The sequence below is a fragment of the Paroedura picta genome, chromosome 4 (genome assembly GCF_049243985.1).
Source record: "Paroedura picta isolate Pp20150507F chromosome 4, Ppicta_v3.0, whole genome shotgun sequence".
Classification (NCBI taxonomy): domain Eukaryota; kingdom Metazoa; phylum Chordata; class Lepidosauria; order Squamata; family Gekkonidae; genus Paroedura; species Paroedura picta.
The window spans coordinates 74,764,341-74,776,982 of record NC_135372.1 but is presented as its reverse complement, the minus strand read 5'-3'; the positions used below and the strand labels follow the sequence as shown (position 1 = coordinate 74,776,982).

The 12,642-nt window shown below is 43.2% G+C and overlaps 1 long non-coding RNA gene across 1 annotated transcript; it reads right to left on the bottom strand.

Moving 5' to 3' along the window:
* Nucleotides 1-3,858: 3,858 nt before the first annotated feature.
* On the bottom strand, nucleotides 3,859-12,341 carry LOC143835582 (uncharacterized). Its single transcript, XR_013230230.1, has 3 exons — nucleotides 11,407-12,341; nucleotides 9,103-9,223; nucleotides 3,859-5,479 (listed from the first exon to the last, which is right to left on the bottom strand). It is a non-coding gene; the product is annotated as an uncharacterized LOC143835582 (long non-coding RNA).
* Nucleotides 12,342-12,642: the final 301 nt, after the last annotated feature.

Here is a 12,642-nt window from a genome sequence, read left to right as displayed (position 1 = left end):
CATTTTCTAAAATCACACCCTAGTTTTCTTTCTCATACAGTTGCCAGCTCTGGGTTGGAAATTCTGGGAGATTTGGGGATGGAGTATAGGGAGGGTGGGGTCTGGGGATGGGAGTGATTTCAACCAAGTAGAATGCTGTAAAGTCCATTTTCTCCAGGGAAACTGAGCTCTGTAATTTGTAAGTCCAGAAGATCGCCAGGCCCTTTCTGCAGGTTGGCAACCATCATTCTCACACAGAGAAACACACACGAGTCCACTAAAACATCTTTTTAAAGGGAAATATACAGATTCTCACAATTACTTTTTATTTCTAGCATTCCAAATGTTTAAGGGAAATTATTAATATAACAGGAATAACCGAGTGAAACAATTAATGGTGACTATTAATCTCTGTGTGGAGGTTATCCAATATTTACATTTAACTTGTGCAAGCCTATGCAGTAGGCTCAGTCTAAAACCATGGAAATAAGTGGCCTGGGACTTAAATAATCTCCATAAGATTGTACTGTATATTGGGGGGGGGGTATGTCAGTGGCTTTTGTGCATACATAGCTTGGCCTAGATTTTTTTCTAATGTTTTTTTTTAATATTTATTGTCATGAGTCAGCCTCAGACCAGTAGGGGACTCTTTAGAGGGGACGTTAAGTGTGGAGAAAGAACACAGGCAGGCCCCAACAGGAAGAGTCAGAAACAGCAACCTGATAACCTGCCCAGCCTAAGCCCAGTGGTGGAGCAGGCTGCTTAGGATCCTGAACTGGAAGTGCCAGCAGAAGTTGTCCAAACCAATTACCAGCCCTGCCCAAGACCAGTTGGAACTCACCAGACTTTCTCAACCTTTTTTACCATTGAGAACCCCCTGAAAAATTCTTCAGGCTTTAAGAAACCCCAGAAGTCGTGTGATTGTGCAGAATATGAATGGGAAGCATAGCTGTGTACATGCCCACCTGGGGCCCCTCCCTTTCCAGCCCTTCCAGGCATATCATTGGCTGTTTTGGGAGGGGGAGCAGGTCGACATGACTAGATAGGGTCATATCACCCTATAAATGTATAATGAATTTAAAAAATATATGAAAAATTAACTCCATCCATTCAGGAAACCCTCCCAGGGCCATCAATAAACCTCAGAGTTCCACAAAACCCTGGTTAAGAAAGCCTACAGACTGACAGCTCCCCTGTGACAGCTGTGAATCATCACAGAAGGCATCTTTGGGGTGAGTGAGAAGCTAAAAGGCATAGTGCATGTTTACTAGCCTGGTTCCAATTAATAGATGGGAATGAGTATTCCCAGGATGAGGTCTGAGGGCAGCTGAGACAACTATTTAGGAACAGCTGAGAACTGAGGCTGTATGGAAGCAACTCATGAGCTTAGCTGTGACCGCTGACACCCCTCTTGCTTGACTCCTGCCTAGTTACCTGCTTGTAAGACTCCTTGGACTTCTAACCCGGACTGGACCTTGACCACGCTTTCTGACTTCCATTTGCCTGCTTGCTTAAAAGCTCCTGGCTTCAACTTGGCATCCCTTTCACTGGCTGCTTTCTACCTGCTCAGCTGTAAGGCCTCTGGCTGGCTGCTGCTGTAACCTGACACCTCTGTGCTGAGACCTTGCATACTAGCACAATTATTTCAATGTATATACTTTTCCTCTCCCTCACAAAGTGAGGCTCAGAGTAGTTCATAACAGTATGAAACATACATTATATGGTTAAAACAGTATTAAAAATTCAAAGTATAAAAGACCAAAACAAAAACCGGTGGATCTAGCATTAAGCCCTCCAAATACACTTAACTGGGAAAGGCCTGACAGAAAAACTCAGTCTTACAGACCCTGCAGAAGTTTGTGAGGTTCGACAGAGCCTAGGTCTTGTCTGAGAGGGCATTCCACCAGGATGGGCTATGACTGGGAAAGGTTTTGTCCTGATTGATGCTAAAGGTGTGACCCAAGAGCCCAGCACCGCCAGCCAGGCCATTTAGGGCTTTGATTATCAATAAACAGCACCTTGAATTTGACCCAGAAACCAACAGGTAGCCAGTTTGGTAAAATCATTAAGAGCAGCAGGTTCTAATCTAGTTTGATTCCCCAACTTCTCCACATGCAGCCAGCCTGCTGGGTGACCTTGGGCTAGTCATAGTTCTCTTTGGACTGTTCTTGCTGAGTGGTTCTGCCAGCGCTACTTATCTCACAAGGTGCCTGTTCTGGGAAGAGGAAGAGAAAGGTGTTTATAAGGTGCAGGGCCTGCAGATTCCTTGGAATTGCAACATCTCCAGACTACAGCAGTCAGTTATGCTGGAAAGGCAATTTTGTAGAGTATACCCTACTGAGGTCCCTTCCCTATTCAAATGTATTCCCCAGCCTTCACCCCCGTTTCTGAAAAAATTCCAACCCAGAGTTGGCAACCTGAGACCAGACCCTAATAGTTAATACTTAGTGCTTTTATGTGTTGTTAAACCAACTCCAATGACCTTGCTGAGATGGACCAGAATTTATTTTTGTCAGTTTAACAGAATGTGTGATTATTTAAGGTAAGAATTTTCTACTAGAAATTAAACTTTGTCATTAAGATATTTCATGATATTTAGGCAAGCAAAGTATCCTGTTTCTAAATTTTAAAGGATTTCTTTACCATTCAGTATAGGTATTACTTCTTACAAATATTCCTTGAATTCCTTGCCATATTGATATTATGAATATTGAACAAATATGCAGGTATAGGGAAAACACATCAATCAAATGGACCCATAAATTAAAAAAACCTAGATTTTGTCTTAAGTTGGCATGCTAGTTGAATGATATACTATTATCGAACTCAATGAGACAGGAGCTCTCTATAGTGCATGTATTATAGAGAATCATAGAGTTGGAAGGAGTCATACAGGCCATCTAGTCCTACCCCCTTGCTCAATGCTGGATCAGCCTAAAGCATCCTGGATAAGCATCCTGGATAAGTATAAGAAGGACGTAGATAAAATTGAAAGGGTACAGAGGAGAGCGATGAAGATGATCTGGGGCCAAGGGACCAAGCCCTATGAAGATAGGTTGAGGGACTTGGGAATGTTCAGCCTGGAGAAAAGGAGGTTGAGAGGGGACATAATAGCCCTCTTTAAGTATTTGAAAGGTTGTCACTTGGAGGAGAGCAGGATTCTGTTTCCGTTGGCTGCAGAGGAGAGGACACGCAGTAATGGGTTTAAACTACAAGTACAGCGATATAGGCTAGATATCAGGGGGGAAATTTTCACAGTCAGAGTAGTTCAGCAGTGGAATAGGCTGCCTAAGTAGGTGGTGAGCTCCCCCTCACTGGCAGTCTTCAAGCAAAGGTTGGATACACACTTTTCTTGGATGTTTTGGGCTGATCCTGCGTTGAGCAGGGGGTTGGACTAGATGGCCTGTATGGCCCCTTCCAACTCTATGATTCTATGATATGTCCAGCCACTACTTGAAGACCGTCAGCGAGGGGTAGCTCACCATCTCCTTCGGCAGCCAATTCCACTGCTTAACTACCCTGACTGTGATTTTTTTTCCTGATATTTAGCCAATATCATTTTCCACGTAGTTTAAACCCATTACTGTGGGTCTTATCCTCTGCTGCCAATAGGAAATTTCCCCTGCCCTCCTCTAAGTGAAAACCTTTCAAACCAGTTACCAGCTATTTATTTGTTTGTTTGTTTATTTCATAGCCCACCATATAATCCCTATAATAGGTAAAGGTAAGGGTATCCCCTGTATCAGCCCTGACTGCTCCTTAGAAGGCCAGATCCTGAAGATGAAACTGAAATACTTTGGCCACCTCATGAGAAGGAAGGACTCCCTGGAGAAGAGCCCAATGCTGGGAGCGATTGAGGGCAAAAGAAGAAGGGGACGACAGAGAATGAGGTGGCTGGATGGAGTCACTGAAGCAGTAGGTGCAAACTTAAATGGACTCCGGGGAATGGTAGAGGACAGGAAGGCCTGGAGGATCATTGTCCATGGGGTCGCGATGGGTCGGACACAACTTCGCACCTAACAACAACAATCCCCTGTGCAAGCACAGAGTCATATCTGACCCTTGGGGTGACACCCTCTAGCATTTTCATGGCAGACTCAATGTGGGGTGGTTTGCCAGTGCCTTCCCCAGTCATTACCGGTTACCCCCCAGCAGGCTGGGTACTCATTTTACTGACCTTGGAAGGATGGAAGGCTGAGTCAACCTTGAGCCGGCTGCTGTGATCAGACTCCCAGCCTCATGGGCAGAGCTTCAGACTGCATGTCTGCTGCCTTACCACTGCGCCACAAGAAGCTCTTAATCCCTATAATATAACCCCATAAAATAATAAAATCAGTTAAAAACCCTGCTCCACAGGCTACAATCCAGTGCCTTAAGGGACACTATAGGGTTTGGCGAATGACCTGGCTGCTTCAGGGAGAGGCCCAGTTATTATTGCTTTGGCCTCAATCAATGATCTGGTGGAATAGCTCCATTTTACAGGCCCTGTGGAACTGGGAAAGTTCCACCAGGGCCCTCAGCTTTCATGGGAGCTCATTCCACTTGGTTGGGGCCAAGATCAAAAAGGCCAGGTGAACCTCCCTTGGTTCGGAGATCTCTAATAGATCAGCACCCACAGAACAAAATGCCTTGCAGTGGGCATAAGGAGATAGAGCATCCCACAAATATGTGGAGCTCCTGGCGATGGATAGCCTTAAATGTTAACACCAGAACCCTGAACCTGATACGGGCTGCAACAGGAAACCAATGCAGCTGTCTCAGCACAGTGGATACGGGCCCTCTAAGACGTCCCTATGAGGACCCTAGCAGCACCAGCTGTAATATCTGGATCAGAGGCAAAGGTAGGCCCATGTAGAACATGTACAGAAGTCCAGTCTAAAAGTGACCATTGCCTGGACCATTGTAGCCAAGCAATTTGGGGACAAATACATCTCTAGTAGCCTCACCTGGTGAAGATGGAAAAGTGGCAAGTGGGCTACTCCAGTGACCTGAGCCTCCATTGACAAGGAAATCCTTGTCTAGAATCACTCCCAGATTCCTGGCTGAGGGTGAGATGTCAAGCTGCACCCCAGCCAGGGTGGGTAGGTGCACTTCCATGTCTTCTTGCCCAGCCACAGGATCTCTGTCTTGGAAAGGTTGAGTTTCAAGTGACTCCGCTCTAACCATCCAGCTATGGCTTCCAAACAACTGGTAAATGTATCCGGGGGGGGGGGTCCAGGTGTCCATCAGGAGAGAGTTGGGCATCATCTGCTTGCTGGTAACAACCCAGCCTATAACTCCGGACCAGCTGTGCCAGAGGATACATAAAGATGTTGAGCAACATGGGAGACAGAGCTGCCAGCACAGTTTCCACACAGCCAGCTATGTCTCCAATCACCACTAGATGGCAGTGTGGTTGCCCTACCTCAACCTCTTCTCCAGGCTGAACAGTCCCAGGTCCCCCAGCCTTTCCTCATACGGCTTGGTCCCACAGGCCCCGGATCATTCTTATCGCGCTCCTCTGCAAAAAAACACATTCATCAGTTATAAAGAAGTTATGATCTGCATTCACTTCAAAAAATAAAATCAAGGACCAATATCAAGAATACTGAATATAATGCAAGAATTATACATGTATACACTCAACGTGGATAGTACATGCATACACTGTAACATGTACAGGGCTTTGTTTGGCTGGCTTTCGACTATAATGCTGTTCAGGACTCAGTGAGTTTCTGAGATCAATGCAGGATTAAACTTTGTTGTTAAAGGTGTCACTGGATTCAAGCTTTGTTTTAGATCATAGAGTGGGAGGTTATAATACATTCAGTAAAAAAAAAAACAATTTCCATCATATATAAAATAAAACGATCAGGAGTGAACAATCAAATCGCTTCAATATAGTTTTGAGCTTTCTGCTGCATGTCCTCCATTGATGTTGATTTTTAATACCTTAACCTTGATAGGACTGGTTTAAAAAACTGGTAATTCCTATAGGACATATTGTGCAAGTAGTCCTACTTTCCTCCATGTTATTCCTGGATCTCAGATCTTTGGCTTCATACACAAAGTACAATTAGTAAGTGTTAAAACAGTGATGAGAATTCAATAGAGAGTAGTATGTAGTAAAAATGAAGCTAATAATGTAGATGTATAATCAACTTGTAATTAAATGTTGAATATAAAGGTATCCCACTAGAAGTAAATACTGTATTTTATAGATTGTGTGTTGAAAACTATAATGAAGGGGGTGTTTGAGGGAAATTCTGTCTATTTCTGCTTCTGGGGTGAGGAAACTGCTCTTGAAATCAATGGCAGGAGCCAAACTATGTCAAGGAATAGACTGTTGGGGAAATTCATAAAGTTTCACACTAATTGCTAGAGAACTGTGCAATGGTTGGAGTTTAGTTTGGATGCTCCTGCACAAAGCTCACTGGGTGGCTTTGGCAAGTCACTATAAGCCCACTCATTATACAGCCACTGAATTGTACTATTGTGCCTCAAGAAACAAGGAGCTAACAAGAAAATCAAGACTACAATTCAGAACAGGTCAGGTGGGGGGAGGGGCGGGACAGGGAATCACCAGACATAGAAAACAGAATGCAGAGCCCATACTGTTCCTACTTATGTGAAAATTTAGAATTTTTTTCTGTCTCTTCCTTTACATGGGTCAGCTTCCAACAGAGACCAGTCGGTAATGAATTGTTCAGATGGCAGTATCAGGCTTAAGCTATCAACCAGTTGAAATGTTGTCTCTGCTGTAGAGTCCTTAGTTCACCATAGGCAAAGTATTCTCACTCTCATCCTTCCCATCTGGAATACTGGAAAAACACTAGTCTAATTTACAGATTTATTGTAAGTTATCACCAACCCCCTGGAAAGTAATTTCTTTTTTCAGTGGATTCCAGTTTGGATCACACATTTTAGTTTTGCAGCTTTGTGAGTTTCATAAGGAAAGCTTTAATAATGAATCAATAAATGCAACATTTCATATTTAGAATGCATATTATGTCCTGAACTCAGAATTATCATAATTCTATTAAATTGAATTTCACAATAGAATTGGTCACCTACTTCTCAGGCTCCTCTAACCCAATAAATAGTTCAAGCGTTCACATTTTAACTACTTTCTCCTCAGAATCTCATTTCATTATAATATTAATAGACTAGCTTCAAAGCCCGTTCGTAAGAACAGGCCTTGAAAGGGCCCCCTCCCCTGGCCCCTGGCCAGGCAGCTTAAGGTGGCCTTGGGTGACAGCTCACAGCCAGATCAAATGGGGTGGGCAGGGGCTGGGCAGCTCGTTATCAGGGCCTGGACAGAGCTCCTTAGCAGGCAGTCAACAGGCCGGGAGGCCCTCGTCAGCAGGCCCAGTCTAGCAGGCCAAGAGGCCCTTGTTAGCAAAGCCTCCACCACGGCCCTTTGTCCAGGGCCCTCTCCCCTTACCTGCTGCTGGCTCCAGGCACTGAGGCATCTGAGAACAAAGAGGCTAGAGTCCAGGGACAGAGGGCGGGAGCTGCAGGGGCAGGGCCAATCAGGGCAAAGCTGGCTGCATCCTGATTGGCCCTATTCTAACTTGGACAGCTGGACATGTCCCACCCCCCCAGGCTGTTTCATAAATATATAGAGGAACAACAATGGATAAGGATATAGATTACCCTTAGTGGTATAAAATTCATACGCAGTCTGGCCCAGTGTACCTGAGGGACTGCCTTTCTGCCTACATCACCTCATAGAGCTCTATGCTCTGCCACCTCCAATTGGCTGGTCATCCCTGGCCCCAAGGAAGCTCGTTTGACCTCAACCAGGACTGGAACTTTCTCTGTTCTGGCCCCCCACCTGGTGGAATGAGCTCCCAGAGGAGATCAGGGTCCTAATGGAACGAGAACAATTCCATAGGGCCTGCAAAAGGGAGCTTTTCCGCCAGGCATTTGGTTGAGGTTGACCAGAACAAGCATCTTCCACTAGCCCCCCAAGCCTCCCTCCCATGACATTAATGTCCTAAACCAACCAGCCATGGGTCCATCTACATGTTGCGATTAAGTATTTACTGTTCACACTGTTGTTATTATTCTATTATCTATGGTTACCAATTTTCTCTGTATTGTTCTTGTTCTACATTCCATGTGAACCGCCCTGAGCCTTAGGGGAGGGTAGTATATAACTGTGATAAAATACATACATACATAGGTAAAGGTAAAGGTATTCCCTGTGCAAGCATCGAGTCATGTCTGACCCTTGGGGTGACGCCCTCTAGCGCCCTCTACATACATACATACATACATACATACATACATACATACATACATACATACATACATACATACATACAACACAGATAGACATAGGTGATATACACTGAAACCTGATGTGCAGGCTAGCATTTTTGCAAATACAATAGATTGATTTTTAACATAGAACAAAGTACATTTGTCATTTTAGCCATTAGAGCATGATTCTTCTTGTTAAGCAGAGCTATACGAATTTGTTGTTCAGCCCCAATTTGGTTATACAGTCTTGAATCAGGATGTGTTGGCTGCAAAGTGCCGGGCAGACCAAGATGATGTGGGGGAAGATGTCAAGGACACCACAACCGTAGAAGCGAAGCCCTGTGGTTTTTATCCTGAAAAGAATTTGATTATACCAACCTGAGATGAATGGATCACTAAGCATATCTGTAAGTAGGCTTCCAGAAGAAAACAATATTAATGCTGTATCACGTGATAGATCCCCTAATTCACATCAGAAATTGATTCTTGGTGGCACTTTTCCAGTGATGTCTCAACTGCAAAAATCCCTATCTAGGGATTTCATGGCTGATTGGGTACTAGGAACCTAAAGAAGACACACATGAGGCCACCTTTTACCGAATCAGACCAATTGTCCATCGGGGCAGTATTGTCTACTCAGACCGGCTGCAGCTCTCCAGGGACTCAGATGGGTGCTTTCGCTGTAACCCCTAAATCACAGATGTGAACAACCATGACACAAAATCCTCCACTCTCTACAATCTCTGTGTGTATTAAATTTCCACTCCCCCCCAAACAGGAAACAAAGCAGTCAGACGATCCTCTTTATATTGCACATATCAAGCACTGCTATTTCAAGACATGTTACTGGAGACTAGCCAAGTGACTCTTACTCACACAAACCACATCCGTGGGTGCTCTGAAGAGGTCTGTCTTCTGGCTGCATCTTCAATGGCCATGATAATCACTCACCGCAGCTTCAGACTCTGCAGACCCCTTGATTCCAAACTGTGGGGAGCTAAGAATTTCAGCAATAACTTTTTATAAAGTTGTGTTTTTATGAGAGGAGATGATATAGTCTATATGAACAATCAAATGTTTGTTTGATCTTGGGATAACTAAAAAATGGCTGAGGTAACAAAATATTAGAAACACAGACACAGTATTAAGGCTGCATATCAAAGAGGCTTGAGCAAAAACTATATTTATTAAAATCACCTGTATTGTCTATAATGGGTCTTACTGTTTTTCATATTTCTTGCATTTCTCTGCATAGTTCTGCCCTTTCAACCCACCAGTGCCAACTGTATATTTAGTAGCTGCCTGGAGAGCAGAAGTTCAGGTGTTCCAATTTATTTGTTTATTTATTTATTTATACCACCCTCCCCAAAGGCAGGTAACATGAAACAGAAATGATACAGGCAACCCAGTTTGTAATGTGGTGATAACAACAATGTCATGATAATAGTAAACAGCATTGTGGAATGGTAGAATACTAGAGAACATTAATCAACTCATACTGAGGTTTGGGGGCCAATGGGAAGCAGTGGTTCAGTGTCTCTGTGTGTGTGATATATGATATGTGCCATTAAATTGCTTTCAACTTATGGCAACCCTCTAACATGTAGTGTTATTAAAAGCCTTGCTCTAGTCTTGCAAACTAAACGTTATGGCTATTTTTATTTATTTATTTATTCATTCATTTATTCATTTATTCATTACATTTCTAAATTGTCCCAATTATATCTGGCATCTTTATGCATACAATAATACATTTAAAATCATAAAAGAATTGAAACAGAATTAAAACAGTGTTAATGACCATACCATTTGTGGGCCCAATCTTGCAGACTTGGTCAGTAAATAATGGGTCTCCAGAGCCTATTCTCCTCCTCATTGGAGGAGGCAGTAGGAGGGAAGGGCTATCTTCTAGTGTACCTGGCACTGCAGTTGCAGCAGGGGAGGTCCTATGATGTTTCATTGTTTACTTGTCCAGACTGGCCTCAACCATAAGCCTGGAGGCAGAGCTCTGACTTGCAGGCCTTATGGAACTGTGTAAGTTTCATCAGGGCCCTGATGTTCTCAGAAAGCCCTGGCTCTGGTCAAAGCCAGTTGGATTTCTCTGTGGGACTACCAGGTGATTCGTTGTCGGGAAAGAGAACGCTTTCTGGGGGACTTTATCAGGTCAATCAATCTCACACTGGATCTACCACTTTTCCCACTTTCAACTTTTTCTGGCATTATGGTCTTTTCTATTACTCTTGTCTTCTCATAGACTGTTTCCACAGCCATGAAAAATGCCACTATAGCCTCCCTAATGTTCCACAGAATAACAAACCTTTCACACAATAACTGGGTTTTTAAGGAGAAGATCCACATGTTTTCCTTGTTTGCTGCAGTTTGTGAATCCTCAGAAAACGCATTTTACTCCCTCCTCTGGGAGAGAATTAGAGGTTTAACAATGAGGAAGCTCAGTATTCAAGTCAGCTTCCTCCTCCATTCCCTCCTCAAGTAATGATGAATCAACTCCAACCAAAAACCTGCCTCTCTTTCCACCCTCTACCCTCCTCTCCATATTTAAATTTTTTTGATCATAATCTCCTTATTTTAAAATTTTTTGATCATGATCATGTTGCAATGCAAATTTGCAGTAAGAATGAGGCCTGCTTTTTGAGGATGCTCCAAAAAGGTTTTAAAATGAGGACTCCAGATGCCCCCACCGAATGACTTAAGCCACATTGTAACTTTCCTGCAGAAAAACAGTTGTGAAGTTGGTGGCTGAGGTGCTTTGTTTTCATTCAATGCATAGTGAGTGCACATCAGCACAACAACCCTTGCAGGGGTGATTCAAGTGTCATGGGAACTGAGAAATGGAGAGGGTGAGTTTTTAATTTTTTTATACTTTCGATTGAATTACAGCACAAGTGCATTATTGTGCATGCTCAGACAAAAAAAGGGGGGGCATGACAGGAGGTAGGACCATCCACTCTCCCAAGAAAATACAGAACAAACGCCACAATTGGAATCCTGACCAGTGACGGGAGAAAACCACAAATTTGGTGTCTGCGTTTAGACTCTGATGGAGTGAGAATGCACCAGGAAATCAGAACCGCAGAATCTGTCATAATGTTACCAAAAAGTTTCAGTTTGGTTATTTTAGTTTCTTGGGAGAGTTTAGGCTTGACTTGATCTAGAACTCACTTTTTTGTCTTTTTGGTAGTTCATGGTATTTGTAAAACTCTCCTCCAACATCATATTTCAACTTTCTTCCTGTCAGCTTTCTTCATTTTCACATCCATGCATAGTGATGGGTAATACTAGAATATCCCTCCTGGTCTAAATCTTTGTATGATTTCTTGGTTGCAATCCTCCTTTTGGGAGCTAAGGAATAGAAAACTTTTAACAATTCAATTTTGCCATCATCAGCCTTGAAACTCTGTAATTCTTCAGTAGGCATTACTTTTGTTTTCTTAATGTACAGCTATAATCCTGCTTTGGCACTTTCTGCTTTAACTTTCCTCAGTAGTAATTTAAATTCTATTTTCTGCATACTTCAAATTGCTAATATTCCTGTGACATGAATCCTAAAATTTACTGAGGCTCAAGAGTGCCATCTAGAGTGTTTGGGGTCTTGGATCCCTAGAGACTCCATCAGAATGAGGTATCCTATATTAGACCATTGTGACAAACCTAATCCCTTTAGAACACAATCCAGTTGAGACCATACCACCTAGTTGTCATGGAAGTTCAGAGCCATTGTGAGGTGGATTAATATGATATCTGGCTCTGAGTTGTAAAAGTAGCCTCCGACATCAAATATGAAGCTTTGCATGGGATTGGAGCTTGTTATTCATTGAAAGGAGGCTATTTTACATCCAATTCCATTTAGCATAAATACCTTGGAATATGGGATTTTCAAGTCTTCTAGTTTCATCTTCAACTGGGTCCACAGGAGGTTGGGTGTGGGTTAAGGATGCTTGAAACTTCTTGTTACCACAAGAAAATCTGCACATGTTCTGAGGAACCTGCCATAACATAGATAACATGTGTTTAGTGTGGTTAGTTCAACTGCATTACTATTTATTTGAGTGTACTGTATTTTGATTTTGCCTTTTTCCACCCATTTTTGAATCCCACCACACTTTCCTTTTTTCTCTTTAACAATATAACATTTTGCTTCACTTAGTGCAATCTGTTTGTCTTGTAATATATCCCTTAACTTCTCCCCAATGTGCTAGACCAGTGGTCCGCAACCCTTTTCAGGTTGCGAACCGGTGGGGGGGAGGGCGATCCGGCTGCCGTGCATGCGCAGCAGGCCATGCACAAAGGACACGCATGTGCGTTTGCGCTCCTGGTGGGGCAGCAAACACACATGTGTTCATGCACGCATGCGCGCATGCACAAAACTGCCACACATGCACATTTGCTGCAGCGCAT